Here is a 19,162-nt window from a genome sequence, read left to right as displayed (position 1 = left end):
TTAAAAAAAATGAAAGGAATATGCATTGGTTTATTTTGTTTATTGCAATACCACTGTTAAATGGCAGGTTCGAGACATGACAATTTTCTAAATTCTTATCCAAACCAACAACCACAACATTAGAAATTTTTATTCTGATTAGTTCCAACAGTAAACATAACTTCATTACCATCACTTCACCCTAAATAAAAAAGAAGCAATACTGCATGTCACTCTTTATATTGTGCATGTGCAAACATTACAAAGCGTGAATTAATTAATAAGAGGGCACAATCAGAATCAACGCACACAAACATTATTTAAGATTTTAATGTTACAAGCCCTTGGTCAATGGCAGCTGAAATGTAATATTTAAATTCCTCACTTCTGACTACCAAGCCAAGCTCTAATCCACCTTCCTTGTCTCCACTTTCGGCAAAAGACACACACATACGAGGATGTACCATCTCCACTTTCGTAGGTTTTCCAAATCCAAAGTCAGTCTCATAAACAGTGAACTTAGGTGATCCTGTAACTATGGCTATTCTTCCCGATAGAAACATCATAAACAATTCCTTCCAGTTTTCTGCACCTTTCAGAGGTTCAGTTTTCATATCAGTTATTGTCTTTGCAATGGCCTTCACTGCGTTCATAAAACCACCTTCTCCCTTTAGGTCTTTTCTCTTTAGCGCTACATGACATATCGTTAAGCAATTTCCGAAGTAAGTCGCTGGTATCGGATACTCAAGTCGATCTCTACAATCTGCTGCAAAATGGAAGTACTCTTCTTTCATCTCTGCTACTTCATCATCATCCTTTCTATATTTTGCTTTAACCAAGCTAACCCACATGAAGGCACACGTCACCACAAATTTTGATAGATATTGCGGCGCTTGAAATTCGTCATCTTTTTTCCACCGATTCAACGCCCATTTTTTCATGCTTTCAATATCATCTCTTCCAAAAGTAATCGTTGCCTTAACATAGTCCTCATTGTTATTTTTGTGTAGTTTGATTAAGTTTTGTAGTGTGTTTTTTCTTAGTCCCACATTGCTTAGTATTGTGAGATGGTGTTCCTCACTATGTTAGTCCCACATTGCTTAGTATTGTGAGATGGTGTGCCTCACTTTTGTTATATAAGGAAGCTTATGTAAGGTTTACAAATGCACCAAAACAAATACTTCTTAGTATTGTTTATTTCTCTCTTCTCTCCTTTATTGCCATTGTTCCTAACAATTGGTATCAAGAGCCCATTTCTTAGTATGCTCTGTGGTTGCAGCAGCGTCTGATCTTCCACATCAGAAAAGATTTGGTTAGAGTAAAATTTTTCTTAGTATGCTCTGTGGTTGCAGTTGTGTCTGATCTTCCACATCAGAAAAGATTTTTTTTTCTCTTGTTCTTGGGATCTCAGTTCAGAGAACTAGTGGGGGAGCTTTTCTTCAAAAGCAGTAGGAGTGATGGCAATGGACGAAGGCAAGATGAAGATTGAAAGGTTCGATGGTGCAGACTTCGGCTTTTGGAAGATGCAAATAGAGGACTATTTGTATCAGAAAGGCTTGCACGAACCTCTCACGGGCAAAAAACCAGAAGCTATGAAGGAAGATGAGTGGAGCTTTCTAGATAGAAAAGCTCTCGGAGCCATCCGTTTGACGTTATCCCGTAATGTTGCATTCAACATTGCAAAAGAAAAGACTACAGCTAGTCTTATGGCGGCCCTTTCCAGCATGTACGAAAAGCCGTCAGCCGCAAACAAAGTTCACTTGATAAGGCGGTTGTTCAACCTACGGATGACAGAAGGTGCATCAACAGCGCAACATATAAACGAACTCAACACAATTACAATTCAGTTGAGTTCAGTTGGAATCAATTTCGATGAAGAAGTACGAGCTTTAATACTTCTTTCTTCCCTACCAGAAAGTTGGAATGCTACTGTCACAGCTGTGAGTAGCTCCTCAGGAAGTAACAAGTTAAAGTTTGATGATGTTCGTGACTTGGTCCTCAGTGAAGAAGTCCGCCGAAGAGAGACGGGTGAATCCACAACCTCTTCAGTATTGCATACAGAGTCAAGAGGTAGAAGTTCAACCAGAGGAACCGGACGTGGCAAATCAAAGGAGAGATCCAAATCCAGAAATCATCAAAGCTCTAACAAATCAAAAACTATCGAATGTTGGAATTGTGGGAAGACTGGTCACTACAAAAATCAATGTAGGAGTGCCTCGAAGAAACAGGAGGTGAAAGATGAAGCAAACGTTGCTACGACCTCAGGAGGAGATGATGCGCTGATATGTTCTTTGGAAAATAAGGAAGAGTCTTGGGTGATAGACTCTGGAGCATCTTTCCATGCAACCTCACAGAAAGAACTCTTCGAGAATTATGTCTCTGGAAATCTCGGTAAAGTTTACCTTGGAAATGAACAATCCTGCGAGATCGTGGGAAAAGGTGTAGTGAAGATCAAGTTGAATGGATCTGTTTGGGAATTGAAGAATGTTAGACACATTCCCGACCTAACGAAAAACTTAATCTCAGTAGGTCAGTTGGCCAGTGACGGCTACACAACAATCTTCCAAGGAGAACAATGGAAGATTTCAAAGGGCGCAATGACAATAGCTCGTGGCAAGAAGAGTGGTACTCTTTACAAGACAACAGAAGCATGTCATCTGATCACAGTTGCTGCAAATGACAATCCCAATCTATGGCACCAGAGACTTGGCCATATGAGTGAGAAAGGGATGAAGATCATGCACTCGAAGGGAAAATTACCAGGTCTTCAGTCAATGGAAATTGAAATGTGTGAAGACTGTATATTTGGAAAGCAGAAGAGAGTTAGCTTTCAAAAGGGTGGAAGAACCCCAAAGAAGGAGAGGCTCGAGCTTGTTCACTCAGATGTGTGGGGTCCAACGACTGTTTCATCCATCAGTGGGAAGCAATACTTTGTGACGTTTATTGATGATCACTCCAGGAAGGTATGGGTATACTTCCTGAAACACAAGTCTGAAGTATTTGAAGCTTTCAAGATGTGGAAAGCTATGGTAGAAAATGAGACAGGGTTGAAGATCAAAAAGCTCAGAACTGACAATGGAGGTGAATATGAAGACACCAGATTCAAAAGGTTTTGCTATGAGCACGGGATCAGAATGGAGAGAACTGTGCCAGGAACGCCTCAACAAAATGGTGTAGCTGAGCGTATGAACCGAACGTTGACTGAAAGAGCCAGAAGCATGCGTATGCAATCAGGCCTACCGAAGCAATTCTGGGCTGAAACAGTAAATACAGCAGCTTACTTGATCAACCGAGGTCCATCGGTACCATTGGAGCATAAAATACCAGAAGAGGTATGGAGCGGAAAAGAAGTAAAACTCTCACATCTTAGAGTTTTCGGTTGTGTAGCATATGTGCACATCAGTGATCAAGGCAGAAATAAGCTTGATCCCAAATCGAAGAAGTGCACTTTCATCGGTTATGGTGAAGATGAGTTTGGCTACCGTCTTTGGGATGATGAAAACAAAAAGATGATCCGTAGTAGAGACGTGATCTTCAACGAAGGAGTTATGTACAAAGACAAACAAAACACAAGTGCCAGCAACTCAAAACCGATTGAGCCTACTTATGTAGAGGTAGACGATGCTCTTGAAAGTCCTCCAGTTGAGAGTTCTCAGTCAGTGGAATCAATTGAACCAGACAGAGGGCAACAATGTGTTCCAGAACCTGAATTAAGAAGGTCTTCTCGAGTTCCTGTGCCTAACAGGAGATACATGAACTACATGTTGTTAACAGATGGAGGAGAACCTGAAGACTATTCAGAAGCATGTCAAACCAGAGATGCGAGCAAGTGGGAGCTTGCAATGAAAGAAGAAATGAAGTCTTTGATCTCAAACCAAACATGGGAACTAGCAAAGTTACCTATGGGGAAGAAGGCACTTCACAACAAATGGGTGTATCGAGTAAAAGAGGAGCATGATGGCTCCAAAAGATACAAAGCTCGATTAGTCGTCAAAGGATTCCAGCAAAAGGAAGGAGTTGACTACACAGAGATTTTTTCTCCAGTTGTGAAGCTCAATACAATCAGAACAGTGTTGAGTATTGTTGCTAGTGAAGAGCTCTATCTAGAGCAGTTGGATGTGAAGACCGCATTTCTTCATGGAGATCTAGATGAGGAGATATACATGCACCAACCAGAAGGATTCTCAGAAAAAGGAAAAGAGAATATGGTGTGCAGGTTGAAGAAGAGCTTGTATGGTCTGAAACAAGCTCCAAGACAGTGGTATAGGAAGTTTGAGAACTTCATGCACAAGGAAGGTTTTAAGAAGTGCAATGCTGACCATTGTTGTTTCTTCAAGAGGTATAACTCCAGTTATATCATTTTGCTACTTTATGTCGATGATATGTTAGTAGCAGGTTCAAATATGATTGAGATCAGAAATTTGAAGAAGCAGTTGTCAAAAGAATTTGACATGAAAGATCTAGGACCAGCAAAGAAGATCCTTGGAATGCAAATTACGAGAGATAAGCAAAAGGGAACTTTGCAGTTATCTCAAGCGGAGTACATAAACCGTGTTCTACAAAGATTCAACATGAGCAATGCTAAACCAGTTAGCACACCTTTGGCTAGTCATTTTCGCCTATCAACAGACCAATCTCCTAAGACAGAGGAAGAAAAGGAATTAATGGCTAAAACTCCGTATGCTTCAGCCATTGGAAGTCTGATGTACGCGATGGTATGCACAAGGCCAGACATTGGCTATGCAGTGGGAGTTGTAAGCAGGTTTATGTCAAATCCAGGTAAAGCTCACTGGGAAGCTGTGAAATGGATTTTGAGATATTTACGAGCCACTAAGGAGAAGTGTTTGTGCTTTAGTAAAGGTGAACTAAAAGTACAAGGCTACGTGGATGCAGACTTTGCTGGAGAAATTGATCACCGAAGAAGTACCACTGGCTACATATTTACGGTTGGAACTACAGCTGTTAGTTGGATGTCACAAATACAAAAGATCGTTGCTCTATCCACTACAGAGGCTGAATATGTAGCAGTAACAGAAGCTAGCAAAGAATTGATATGGCTTCAAGGATTGTTGACAGAATTGGGATTCATCCAGGAAAGGAGTGTTTTGCATAGTGACAGTCAAAGTGCAATACATCTGGCTAAGAATTCAACATTTCACTCCAGAACGAAGCATATTGATCTCCGTTATCACTTTATCAGATCTCTGCTTGAGGATGAAGTACTAACGTTGAGGAAGATACTAGGAAGTAAGAACCCAGCGGATATGTTGACAAAGGTTGTCACAACAGAAAAATTGAGGCTTTGCAGTACCTCAATTAGCCTTCAAGAATAACTGATGATGAAGGCAATTACACTATGTGGTAATCAAACTCCAAGTGGGAGAATTGTTATTTTTGTGTAGTTTGATTAAGTTTTGTAGTGTGTTTTTTCTTAGTCCCACATTGCTTAGTATTGTGAGATGGTGTTCCTCACTATGTTAGTCCCACATTGCTTAGTATTGTGAGATGGTGTGCCTCACTTTTGTTATATAAGGAAGCTTATGTAAGGTTTACAAATGCACCAAAACAAATACTTCTTAGTATTGTTTATTTCTCTCTTCTCTCCTTTATTGCCATTGTTCCTAACACTCATCATCAGCTCCATGTTTAGGAATTGGACCGACCTTCCATGTTGACCTCGCTTCAAAGTAGTCTCTCAAGAAAATGGTCTCGAGTCCTTTGGTGTCTCTCAACACTTCCCTATCAAAGCACGGTGGTGAGTTCTCCAAAAGTGTCAAATCAACTCCACCACTTCGACAAATGGAAGACCAAGTCTTCATGAAATGGCTGCAACACCTATCATCCATCACGTGGCAATATGTGATCGCAATGCAAAGGCCACGGTTGGGGAAAACCGTGACTTGCAAGGCCAACAATGGGAAAACAAACGTGTCATCATCATGCATGGTTGTGCATGCCGAGTTGGGAACCAATTGATCCAAGTCTTTGAGATTTCTGGGTTGGTTGGATGAGAGGTGGTTGAAATCAGCTTGGGACTCGATGATGGTTAAGGTGACAGAGTCATCATCGGTGCAACGAATGAAGGGTTTGTGGGGTGATGGTGGACAGAGGAGGTTTCCAGCGAGAGGGAAGAAGTGTTGAAGGGTAAGAGAGAGAGTGCGTTTGAGAGAAGGGAGTGTAGTTTCATAGAAAATGTGAGCGGGTTGGGGAAAGTGATAGAAGAATTTGCGTTTCACATAAGAAGGACCTGCCAAATACAAGTCAAGAAATGTGAGGAGAATAGGGACGTGGTTTTTGTTGTAGCTGGAGCAACCTGAGATTTCTCAACAAGCTTATGTGTTGTTGCCTCGGCCATTTGTTCAATAATATGCTAGAAGAGAATGGCGAAAGGTTACTCATCAACAGGGATAATGCATATATAGCACTCTCTTCTTTGGTGTGGTAACGTGGTTGTTATATTCAAAATAACACCTATAAATTATCTATGCAAAATAAAGATCTTCGAATATCAAGCCATTGAGAGAAAAAAGAGAAAAAATAATAATTAATATATCATGCGAGAGAAAAGAAGTGAAATGAAAAGAAAACTAAAATAAAAAATCAATTAATGTTTGATATCTTATCATTCTAGTAGGAAATTTTCATCACTTAGTTTTGAATTGAAGTCTTGAAATTTAATAAAAAATGACAAAAAAAAAAAGTCTTACTACAGCTATGGATTCAAAAGAAACTAATTTTAACAAAACTAAAAAATACTTCATAGTATAAAAAGTGATCGTATATCGCCACACGAGTCGCGCGAGCTGCTATAATTTGTTTATATTATTGTTATTTGTATAATATTATAAACAAAAGAAGATCTCTAAAAATAAAAATAAAAAATTAACAAAAGAAGATTAGACCCCACGAGTCGCTCGAGCTGCTATAACAATAATAAAATAACTTACGGCAAGGTGCAATACGAATATTTTAAAAATAGAACTTTCCGATTCACCTTCCTCAGTAAATCATTTTGTTAGAATAATATTATAAACAAAAAATTATACATGACTAATGGATAACTTTTTATTATGTATTAATAAATAATATAAATAATTAATATACATTATATAATCATCAATTAGCAACGAAACTACTAATATATGTAATGTTTTATACTTAAAATACTTGTATATGCACACTATAATATATATATATATATATATATATATATATAAATATAAGTGTAGTTAAAACAATTCTAAATATATAGTATATATACATTCACCCAATAAAAAAAATAACAAAATATAAGTTGTCGATTAAACAACATCTATATACAAACCAACAAAAGAGTAGTTCTCGACTATACTGTCAACATAACCTTGCAACATCTCTTAAAAATTTGCTCTAACTAACTTTGTCCTACTCCTACAAAAAACATGGTTATTGTAGTCTAAACCACATGAAAAATACACAAGGATAAGTTAGCTTTTAAAAAGAAAGTAAGTATAGGAATAAAACATCTATACTCAACACCATCATGTAAACTGAGCAAACACACTACAAGATTCACATCTAACAACAATCACCATGTTTGAAAGCTAAAACACCCAAGCAATCAATCATTCACCACAATCATATAACACAACAACATACTCATCCAATGCATATGAACAACAACAACTCACACCACGTCATATGCATACTCAACAACTAATATGTTATCACACATTCAACTATGAAGATCTCCTAATACACTTGAGTAACCTAAGTGGCTTGACTCTACCAAACCAACATGATCGCTTTCATGCCTAATGTGCCCGTTGGATTGATAGCTAAGATTGGATACCAATCCCTACTTCTAATTTCTCAAATGTTGTCACTTATACTAGGAAATTCTAGTTTCACCATCAGGACTAGTATAGTTGGGTATAGACACATGCATCACCAAGTCACTTATAGAGTTAGACCACTAACTATTTGCAAGGAACCACACAACATTTTTCAGTAATCAGTAAGAGTGGTAGCCCTTACCTTCATAATTTACTCCACATTGAGTAAAGATCTAGAGAAGACTCAACAAAATCCAGTCTAAGAGTTTCACACCTACTCAAGGAGGGTTTTCAACAATTGGCTTCTTAGAGCGCCAAAACAAAATTTCCTATATGGGATCTTCAACTTTCTAAACAAAAATCTCTCCTTTAGTTCTAAGTCAATCAACATGTTTCAATGTTTGCAATATTCTTAGCATCAACACCTCAATATACATCTTCTATATACATTACCGAAGGTCAATGCATATAAAGATCAAATCATACTAATCATGTATAGCATACCAATACTTAATACCTCAACCAATAATAACAAACCAATGCTCAACATCTTATTCAATGATAACATACCAATGCCTATTTGTTGGAGAAAAAGATATACACTAAAAGGGGGGAGCACTACTACAAGATGCATATTTTACATCGGTTCTCTAAAGTCATCTACATCGGTTCTAAAACCGATGTAGAATAGAGCGACGTAAAAAATGTATACTTTTTTACATCGGTTCTGAAAAACCGATGTAGATTTAAGCATAAATCTACATCGGTTGTAGATTTAAGCATAAATCTACATCGGTTCTCCAGAGAACCGATGTAGATTTATGCTTAAATCTACATCGGTTCTCTTTAGAACCGATGTAGATTGCATTTTAAAATAATAATAAAAAATCATGCTTATTTTGTGCAAATTTTCCTTAATCTTTCCAATATATATAATTCTCAGCCAGGATTTTACAGCTACCACACAAGTATAACCAATCAAATAAACCAAATATACACAAGTATAAATACAATAAATAAGGAATTTCCAATATATTCTTCCTCTGAAAGCATGAAACTATATTGAAGATTTAACCATTTAGATGTTTGATAATATGTAATGATATATGTGAGAAAACCCATGTGCATCAAAAGTGGACAATACTGACACGAAAAATTCTAATTGCACCACTATATATCTATTAGTTATGCCTAGCAATTACCAAAATTAAATAAACTCCTAAGAAATTTGAAGCAAAGACGCAGTCTCCAGTTTGACTGGAATTGGGTTCAATAAATTTCGTGTTTCGCATATTGCATATGCCTAAGCATTGTAACTTTTGATTTTTGGGGATAGTTAGACAGAGCATATTAGGATTTAATTTATATGATTTAAGCTAACCTCAAGTTATGGATCTCTTCATTATGGGGTTCCATCACTTCTACACTTCAACTTCCACCCCTGGTTCTGCTAGCAAAAAGAATAACCACATGAAAAATAGAATCCAATAGCCTTTTCAAGATCTCTAAAGAAAGAATCTAAATTCAATGCTAAACGAAGGTAGAACAAGTCATTCATCAAATGGGCATTTTCATTCCTGAGAGTGGAGTCCTGGATAACATTTTGCATCAATGTAAAGTGTGAAAATTTGGCACGGTTGAACTTGAACAAGAAGGATATGCTATTTATCAAACACCTTAAATTCAAAACAATTTCACCATCCTTTTTTTCCTTTTCTTTTTGAACATGATTGAACAACAATATCAAATTCAAACCATATTGATAAACCATACATCAAAATAGGAATTTTTTGTCAACTTTCACAAGAGTTCTGCACGCCTACATCCCAACAAAGATAACATGAAGAGTTAAAATTAAACACCAACCATTGGTCAAAATGAAAACTACTGAGATGACTTAGAGCTACTAACAACTTAGCATATTATTTCCAATATAATGAAACAAATTATGGATGAAAATCACAACATGCAGAAGATACATTTGTACAGGTAGATCAGATTGAAATGACACAGCCATAATACAATTAAGTTCACAATCACATGCCCACTTACAAATGAAGGACAGATTGATAATCATTAAACAAAGTTCACTCACAGCAATGAAGATAAGTAGAAGAAACTGGTTGGTACTTTAATTGACAACAATGGTTCTGTGCTTTAATTGAAAAATAAACAATGGTTCCATGCTTTAATTGACAAATAAATAATGGCAAAAATTAATAAATAAATTAAACTTTCAGCATAAAAGATTTATCTATTAGTTTCGAAAAATTTATCAACACATACCCTCGGACGTATATTCAGAAACATATGTCACTTAAAAACATTGAAACTAGTACCTGTTTGTCAGCAGAACTAATGCACTCTGGGTTATTATCAGAATTAGATTGTCTACGAGGACAAATAATGTCCATCCCATGACTACCAGCATAATAGAGCTCTGTTACTCCAACAAATTCACAATAAGCACACCCTTAGTGACTTCATGAAACACGAAAAGTGGATAATAGTAAAAATGGAATGGTCCATTTAACAGGTGTACTTCACACCCATCACCATTGCCATTGAATTCAGAACAGTATACCAACAGTAAATACTAAAAATCATAATTAGAAATACAACATGATAGAAATAATGTGTACAAAAAAATGCTCAAGGTAATATTGAAAGTTAAAAAAATAAAAAAAATAAATACAATGTCTAGAATATCTGCACAACTCACAGTCTCAGGCTCGCAGAAATTCTACATGCATATTCAACGAAATACGGTTCACATGAGCAAAGGGCTCAGTGTCAGCTTTAGGCGCTGGTTTGGAAGCCTGTGGCATTCCAAAAACATTCCAAAATCTCAGCGTCTCATCCCCTGCTTCCAAGGGCAATACTGAGCACATTTCTGCTTCCCCAGTCCAACAAGTTCAAGTAAAAGTCATCTAGTATATCAAGAGCATCCAAAGTCCTCTCAGAACTCTAACAACCATTTCCACAAACAATAAGAACACAATTTCAACTTTCATAGCATCTGACAAATAAACACATAATTTCGAATTCCAAATTTAATTAACATACCTGAGGAATGTAACGCCTGGGCTTAGAGGATTTGGAAGGAGGAGGAGGCGAAAGGATGAAGTTGGGAATGAGTTCAACCGGAGTCAGGGGTTTGTTCTTGAAGGCCAAGATTCGAGTTCTGTTCATGTTGAAAGCCTCAGCGAGTTGCTTCAAGTAGAGTTCTCGCGACGGTGACGTCACCTCGGGGTTCTCTTTCTCCTTTCCCTTCTTGTTACCCTTCGTCAGCATGTAGTGAGCGTAATCGAAGTCCATCGCAGACCTATTAGGGATGAACCTGTCCTCGAACGGTGATGTCGGCGGTGGCGGTGTCAGGGGCGAGGCCGGAGGAAAGCATGAGGTTTAGGGTTTGGTGGATGGGGGAGAGGGATTGGGAGTGGGATTGGTGGGAGAGGAGGATGTGGAAGGTGGAGCGGTCAGGGGAGAAGGAGGGGAGGGTTTGGGTGATGTGGCGGAGGAAGGCGAGGGAGTCGGAGGGGGAGGTGGCGATGGAATCGAAGAGGAAGAGGGATTGGGGATTTGAAGAGAGGGAGAGGGGGTTGCTGATGAGCCAAACAAAAAAATTAAGGTCTCATTTCTACATCGGTTTTAAGCAAAACCGATGTAGAACAACTCCTGGATTTCATTTTTACATCGATTATAAGAAAAACCGATGTAAATATGTTTCTATTTTCTATTTATTTACAAGTTTGTCATCGCATTTTTTGATTTACATCGGTTCTACTAGAACCGATGTAAATATGGCGATGTTAAATAGTGTTTTTGTAGTAGTGGAGTTAAATAGTGTATATCAAAAACCCGCACTTTTGAAATATAATGAAGTAGTAAAAGCTTGACAGACGAAGTGCTGAAATGCAACAGACAAAGGAGCACAAGTATTTTATACTGATTCAACTCAAACACAAAGATTACGTCCAGTTCTCAATTCAATCATATTGAGTTTCACTACCTTTCACAAGATACAAGTATTCTTTCAACAAGCCACTTCTAGCTCAACCCCAAGTAATCTTTTACTTGCCTCTCCAAGCAAATAACCCCAAGTATTCTTTAATAAACAAGCCTCTCAAGACTTAATAACCAAGTATTCTTCTAACTGCAAGCCTCTTTAAGCTCAAACCTTACAAATATAAATTTGAAAAGAGTTAAAAGGATAGTTTCATTTCCCCTAAACGCGATGCTATGAAAATTAAGCACAAACAAACTATACAAGACATAATTTATCTACAAGGTATACACAAAAAATTTTCTAGATGTGGTAACTTTGTTTCTTGTCACTCTTGTATATTTTTGTCTTGATTAAGAATCCTTTATATAGTAGCTTGGGAGAAAAAGACCGTTGAGTAATCTTCTCAGGATGCTTCATTTGTCTTCTCTTTGAAACCAAAGAGAGTAAATTAGCCTTTACTGCAAGCATTTAATGCTTGCATGAAAATGTTCATCTCTTATCTGATCTTTGCAACTACTTATCATCATTTCTTTAGGTAGGGTGAAAAGTAAAGGTTAAATCAAAGTAGTGCAACGTGTTCAGAGTTTCTGTTTTCTTTTTCATGATTTTTGGGATTTTTCTCTTTCTTTCTTAACACAAAGATTGACTTTCCATTCCTAATAGTTTTTGGTGTCTTCAAGGAAGTTGTTTCATTTGATCTGTTAAGGAATAAAGTATTCAATACTCTTTCAAATAATAATCTGATTTGATAACTAGAAATAAATTTAGCATTGAGTCAGATTGTATGTTTTATCTTATGTTCTTCGTCTTACAGATAAAATATGATGTTTGTTTTGTTTGAAATAGTCTCTTCTTAAAAAAATATTTTGTTTATTATCATTAAGACTTATAGACTCTTGAGGGATCCAAGATCTTCTTTTGATTTTATAATCTCCCCTTTTTTGATGATGACAAAATACTTTTGTGAAAAAATTTCTCTTTGTTTTTGTCTTTCTGAAAATTTAATCCTTTAAGAAAAGCGTTTTATTTTAATAAAGATCCTTTAACATGCAAACATCTTGTAAAGGGTTTTCAAACTAAAGAATCATATACTTAAGACATAAGAGCAATCAGTAAGTGTTAAGATTTTGAGTCAAGCGAACCAAGTCTCTGTAGTATAGTAAAATAAGGGTTGTTGAACCTCAGGAACTTGGAAGATAAATATGATTTCTTTTATCCTTGCAGAAACTTGTTGAAGTAAAATTTACAATAATCAACTTTAAAGTAGAGAGATGTTAATATATAAAGTCATTGGGATTAAATTCCATCGATCTCACTCTTATGCATTCGTAATGTGTCTTACTTCTAGATTCTATTATCACTACAAAAAAATTGAAAAATACCGACCAAAATTTATCAGTCTCTATTTTGCAAATGATTTAGCGACCGATTCTGAATAATCAAACAGCCACTGATTTAGCGATGAAAATAAGTCGTTGCTAGAAAATCGGTCGTTGCTTGATTGTGTGTTTCATGAATACAAAGTTTGCGACGAAACCAGCAACCAACTAGCTACTAAATTGTAAAAAATGTTTTAATCGAATTAAATTCTATCGCTAAATAAGAAATTTTGATTTTTTTAGCAACAGGTTATATTTCAGTAGCTACTAAACACAAAGCAATCCACCCTTTGCGACGGAATTGAATTCGGTTGTAACACCCCAGTTTTCAATAAAGTTATTATTATTATTATAATAATAATTATTATTATTATATGGTATTTGGTCATAATTATTTTAATAATTATAGAAGAATATTATTTTGTATGTTTTAAATAATTATTGTTTTGAACAATTATTTTATACATATTAAATAAGTATTTTTTATTAGCATATTTAAATAAATATTTATATGTTTTAAGATAATGTTGATTTTATATGATATTTTGTTATTGAAATTATATTATTATATTTTGGGTCAGAAATATATTATTATTATAGAGGAAAAATATTTTATAATATACATGTATTTATTTTATTTAATTATTTTGAGGAAAAAGAGAAGTGGGTTAGAAGAGAAGGAAAATGGGTTGGGTTGACCCAACCCAATGGATTAATTTTAAGGAGTCAGGTAGCGTTAACCCTATCTACCTCATTTGCGTTCTGAACGGTTAGGAAAAAAAAAGGAGAAACAAAGAGCTCTAAGGAAGAGTACTTAGGAACGACCTTAGATCACACCTTTGTCTTCTGCTCATCCAGGTAAGGGGGGAGTGAGAAACCTCGCTCTGGGTGTGGGATTGTATGCTGGGTAGTGGGATTGGCCCCCAATCCTGTGTTTGCTGTATTTTTATGTATGCTCATGTATGAGGGGTTTCTCCCAATTGTATCTATTTTGCTTATTATTTTTTTTATATGCAACTAATTGTATGACTTGAGATCTCTATGGGTTCCTATGGGAAACCCTATGAGAAAACGCGCAAAATATGAATGTTTTCTATTTTGCCTTCTGATTACTTTGTTGTGTTCCTTGTTGGATGTGATGCATGAGTATGTGGTTAATTTTGAAAATAAATATGTTTTAATATGATCTAGAGTGCTCTATGGGTTCCTGCGGGAAATCCTATGAGACATAGGCTAAATATGAAATATTTTCTGTTTTGATTTCTGATTTTTCTGTTATATTCCTTGTTTGATGAGATGTAAAAATATGTATTTAATTTTATAAATAAACGAGTTTTGATATAAATTAAAATGCTTTGTGGAGGCTTTGTAAATATGATGATGTAAAGTGAAATGTGATTGAGACATGGGATATTAAATGTGATAATGAAATATGATGACGAAATGCGATGATGTGATATGACCATGGGAAATGATAATGTGATATGAGAATGCATAGAGTCTTGATTGACATACATCATTTGCATAAGTGTTTTAAGGGTACGATATGGAATACACCGCCAGAGAAGGCCCCCTATGAGGTAACTGTATTGTTTGTGTTTGGCTATCCGTTGTGCGTTCCTACACCGTGAGCCAGAGTGAGATGTTTCTCACTCCCTTCTTTTGTGTTGTTTCTCTTGTTTGATATACAGGTTATCATCGGCGTGAGGCTGAGGATGTTGGTGATGAAGCTTAGGCTTCTATGTTGGATTTTGCTCCAATAGGACATGTGACATCGGGACATAGATAAGATTAGTTTAAAATGTTCTTATTAAATTATTTTGGAAAATTCAGTTTTATTTCTTTGTAATTTTACTGGCATGTTATTTGGATTAAGTTTATGAATGTGAACTTTTTACCTTTACGTGGTTGGAAATTTGATTTTTATTGATGAAAAATTCTATTTTTTTATAATTACTGTATATGTATGTTGGGGTAGAGGGTGTCACATCGGTCGCTAAATATTAGTTAAAATTAGCGACGAAATTGAATTTGATCGTTAAATAAAAGTTAAAAAAATTATAAATTGCTTAAAAGTGATGATAATATTGTTGTTGAGTATCAATCCTATTTTTTTTTGTAAGAGCAAGACATTAATTTATAATAAAAAAATATTTATATGAACTCTTACATAATTAATACCAATAGTTATCTATGTGAAAAAATATTTAGAGGTTTTTTTTACGATTGGATTATTAGACATTTCTTTAATTAGAGTATATGAATTTTTTAAAATTTATTATTTATTTTGATCCATATTTATAATATATATTTCTAACTTATGATAACTTTATTTTTGAATAAATTTTTAGATTTAAATTTTATTGATAGAAGAGATGTGATATCTTGAGAAAAAAAGAATTATAACATCCTTTCTCTTTCTAATAGGAAGAGTACAAATGTATTTTCTTAACTATTAGTATTTTTTTATTGTTGTGTGTTTGTAATGGTTATCAAAAATAAAACTACAATGAAATAAAAATGTGAAAGTTTTTTTATATATTTTTAAAAAATTGACAAACTTTAATAAATTGAAACTAGCGTCTAAAATTAAAAATATCAATAAAGTTAAATATTAGCGTGACATTCTCTATTTCTCATTTTTTATTTGGAAAATAAATAAATTAATATTTAAATTTTCTTGTTACAATTTTAGCAAATTTTTTATTTATCTATCTACGTTGAAAATTATATTTCAACTAAAATAAAAATAGTTAAAATTTATATTAATTAGTCTTGAGAAAATATTATGAATCTAAATAAATTTTAAATATGTGTGTGAAAATTAAAATAAACGTAATTAAATTAGTATTTTATTAATGGTTGATAATTAAAAAATAAAATAAAGATAAATACATTTTTTAAATTTTATATCTTAGATTTAAGATGAATAAATATATTCAATTAATTAATAATTTATTTAAAATGTTAAAATTTAATTTATAAAATAATATTTTAAAAGAGAATGGTTATAATAATACCGTTATAACTTTTACTAAGTATTACATCGTTCAACAACTTTATATTAAATGTGAATTTTATAAATTCAATCGTTAGATTGAAAGTTTTTTACTCTTAGATCATATATACAAAATTTTATATGAATTCAAGATGATTTGATACTTCATTCTTGTAAAACAAAATTGACGTAATATATACATTTCAAAATATACTAAAATATGAACATTTTAATTACCTTCAAGTTGTTGTTCAATTTTAACAAAACTTGATATAAACATATAAAGTGATATGAACTTTCAATTTAACGGTTAGATTTACAAAATTCACATTTAATATAAAATTATTGAGCGGTGTAATACTTAGTAAAAGTTATACTAGTGTTATTATAACCCTTCTCATTTTAAAATATATAAATTATTATTTAAACTTTTAAATTTATAATAAATAATTTAAATTGTATCATAATATTAATTTTAAATAAAAATAAGTAGATTGTTAATTATAAAAATAAGTATATATATATATATATAAATAAAGATTAATTAAATATAATTTAATTATTATTATTATTAGTAATATAATTATTATATATTATTATATATTTATAACGGTCTGGACACACCAAAATGATAAGGATCTAAAGATAATATAAGTATGAGATTGTATAGTTGAGGATGACTTAAATGAATTAATTTGTACTACTTATACTAACAACAAGCATCTACTTTTCGGTAGCTTATCTCATCAGAACTTCACAGTTAAGCGTGCTTGACTTGGAATAATATAGGGATGGGTGACATTCTGGGAAGTTTCCTAGAAACTGTGTAATTAAGGACAAAACATGCTCAAAAGTGAAGTATTGTGAAATAGAATCTTTGAGAGGCTAAATATGAATGGTTCATAGCGATCGAATTTGCGACGTCTATAAAATTTAATAAAATAAAAAATAAATATTTAGCGACCAATTTATTCGGTATCTAATTTGGTCCCCATACACATTAGTGACCAAAATCATTGCAACCATTTTGCAACTGAAAATTTTTCTGTCGCTATATAGCTTTGCGACCAAGATTTTTGCGACTACTTAAATTCGGTCGCTAAGGTAAATAGCAACCGATTTTAGCAATTTAGCGACCGATTTTGGTGGTCGCTAAATGTCATATTTTTTGTAGTTATCCAATATCATTGAGTTCTACAAATTCATTCTAATTCAATTCCTTGATAGTTAGAAATTCTAAAGTATTTAACTTATAATAAATGATTCCTCACTTTATTAAGTTGGATACCTTGCATTATGAGTAAAAACTGTTCCAACTAATAAATTCCAAATCTATTCCTAACCTTTGAAACTATTTGGTGATTTGATTCACAACTAGATTCAAAAAATGTTTTCAAACCGAAATCTAAATTTAAGATCAAAGATAAGTGATCAGTATCTCAACATTAAGAACAGAATCAAAATCACTGATACTGAATAACAGATCATTAGATATATATGAATCAAAAGGAATACATAAGAGTTTGATGATTACATTCAATCCCAACTACAAAAGAAGATTAGCTCCTCATGATTGAGAGAACCAATCTAGAAAACATAAAGAGTGGGTGTAGAAGAAGAGAAAGAATCCCTAGAACCATGTCCCCAGCTAGCTCTTGGACCTTTTGCTCTGTTCCTTTACTCCTTTGTTTTTTGATGCCTCTCTTTTCTTTTTCTCACTACAAGAAAAATGTAAATTTTCGACGGAAAATTTCTGACGGATATGAATCCGTCGGAAATTTCCGACGGATTTATATTTTCGTCAGAAATTTCCGATAGAATTTTTCGTCGGAAATTTTCTGTCGGAAATTTCCGACAGAAATATAAATCCGTCAGAAATTTCTGACAGAAACTTTCCGACGGAAAATTCTGTCAGAAATTTTCGACGGAAAAACAATTCCGTTGGAAATTTCTAACGGAAAATTTTCGACGGAATATTCCGTCAGAAATCTTATTTTTAATTTTTATTTTTAATTTCTTTTTTTAATTTCTTATTTTTAATTTCTTATATATATTTGTAGTATTAAAAATTTTATATATCTTTTAAAGGTATAAATATATATTATAATTATTTATTACAAGTTTTTTATATCTACGATTAGTATTAAAGATGAAAATAAATTAGGTCATACTATATTTTATTATAATTTACTTGGTTTGAACCTAATTTTCTTTAAAAATATATATTTTAAGTATGACTTATTTATCTATCATAAACAATTTTTAAATGTTTGGGTAGAACTACAATCATAAAGACTTATTTTATAATAATTTAACACTATTAAAAATATAAAAATAAATATGTTAAATTTATAAAAATAAAGTTTAATTTATTTATGATATAAATATGTTTTTAATATCTAATATATATTTTTAGATGATAATTTATTTTAAAATATATCTTATAATAACAATTCTAATTAAATGGAATATAAATCTTATGATTTTTCTTATTTTGATTTTTTTAATCAATATATACAATTTTACTATTTTGATTTTTTCAATCAACGTATATAATAAATAAAAAACACAAAAGAGAAACATGCATGCTACAAATTTTATTTTATCAAAATATTATTTGTTTTAATATATTACATTATATATGTGAATATTAAGATATATATATATACATATATATATATTATAATTAATTTTTTTAAAAAATTAATTCATTATTAAGAAATTTTTTTATCACATGAGAATTAATTTCCTTAAAAAATTTGACAGATATCAAATAAATAAACATTTTTTCTGAATCTATTATTAGAATATAATTTTATTTTTTAAAATATATTATTTTTTTAGATAAAAAATTATGTATATGTCAAATAGTAGTGAGGGCAAGTGCCTCACTATTCCGAACGTGCAGCTGTCGATCTGGGCCTTATATATGTCTTGAAAATAAAACATAGCATGGAGGAGAAGAGGGAACTGCTCAACGCTT

At 33.2% G+C, this 19,162-nt stretch overlaps 1 pseudogene across 1 annotated transcript; it reads right to left on the bottom strand.

Moving 5' to 3' along the window:
• Positions 1-142: 142 nt before the first annotated feature.
• LOC109817639 (coumaroyl-CoA:anthocyanidin 3-O-glucoside-6''-O-coumaroyltransferase 1-like) lies at positions 143-11,482 on the bottom strand (annotated as a pseudogene). Its single transcript, XR_014429964.1, has 8 exons — positions 10,860-11,482; positions 10,133-10,760; positions 5,606-9,240; positions 4,925-5,016; positions 4,611-4,717; positions 2,955-3,180; positions 1,876-2,020; positions 143-1,063 (listed from the first exon to the last, which is right to left on the bottom strand). The product of XR_014429964.1 is annotated as a coumaroyl-CoA:anthocyanidin 3-O-glucoside-6''-O-coumaroyltransferase 1-like (transcript).
• Positions 11,483-19,162: the final 7,680 nt, after the last annotated feature.

This window comes from Cajanus cajan, chromosome 10 (assembly GCF_000230855.2).
Source record: "Cajanus cajan strain Asha chromosome 10, NIPB_CcT2T_4, whole genome shotgun sequence".
Classification (NCBI taxonomy): Eukaryota; Viridiplantae; Streptophyta; class Magnoliopsida; order Fabales; family Fabaceae; genus Cajanus; species Cajanus cajan.
Note: the sequence above shows the minus strand (reverse complement) of the source record. Positions and strands in the feature narration are given on the sequence as shown.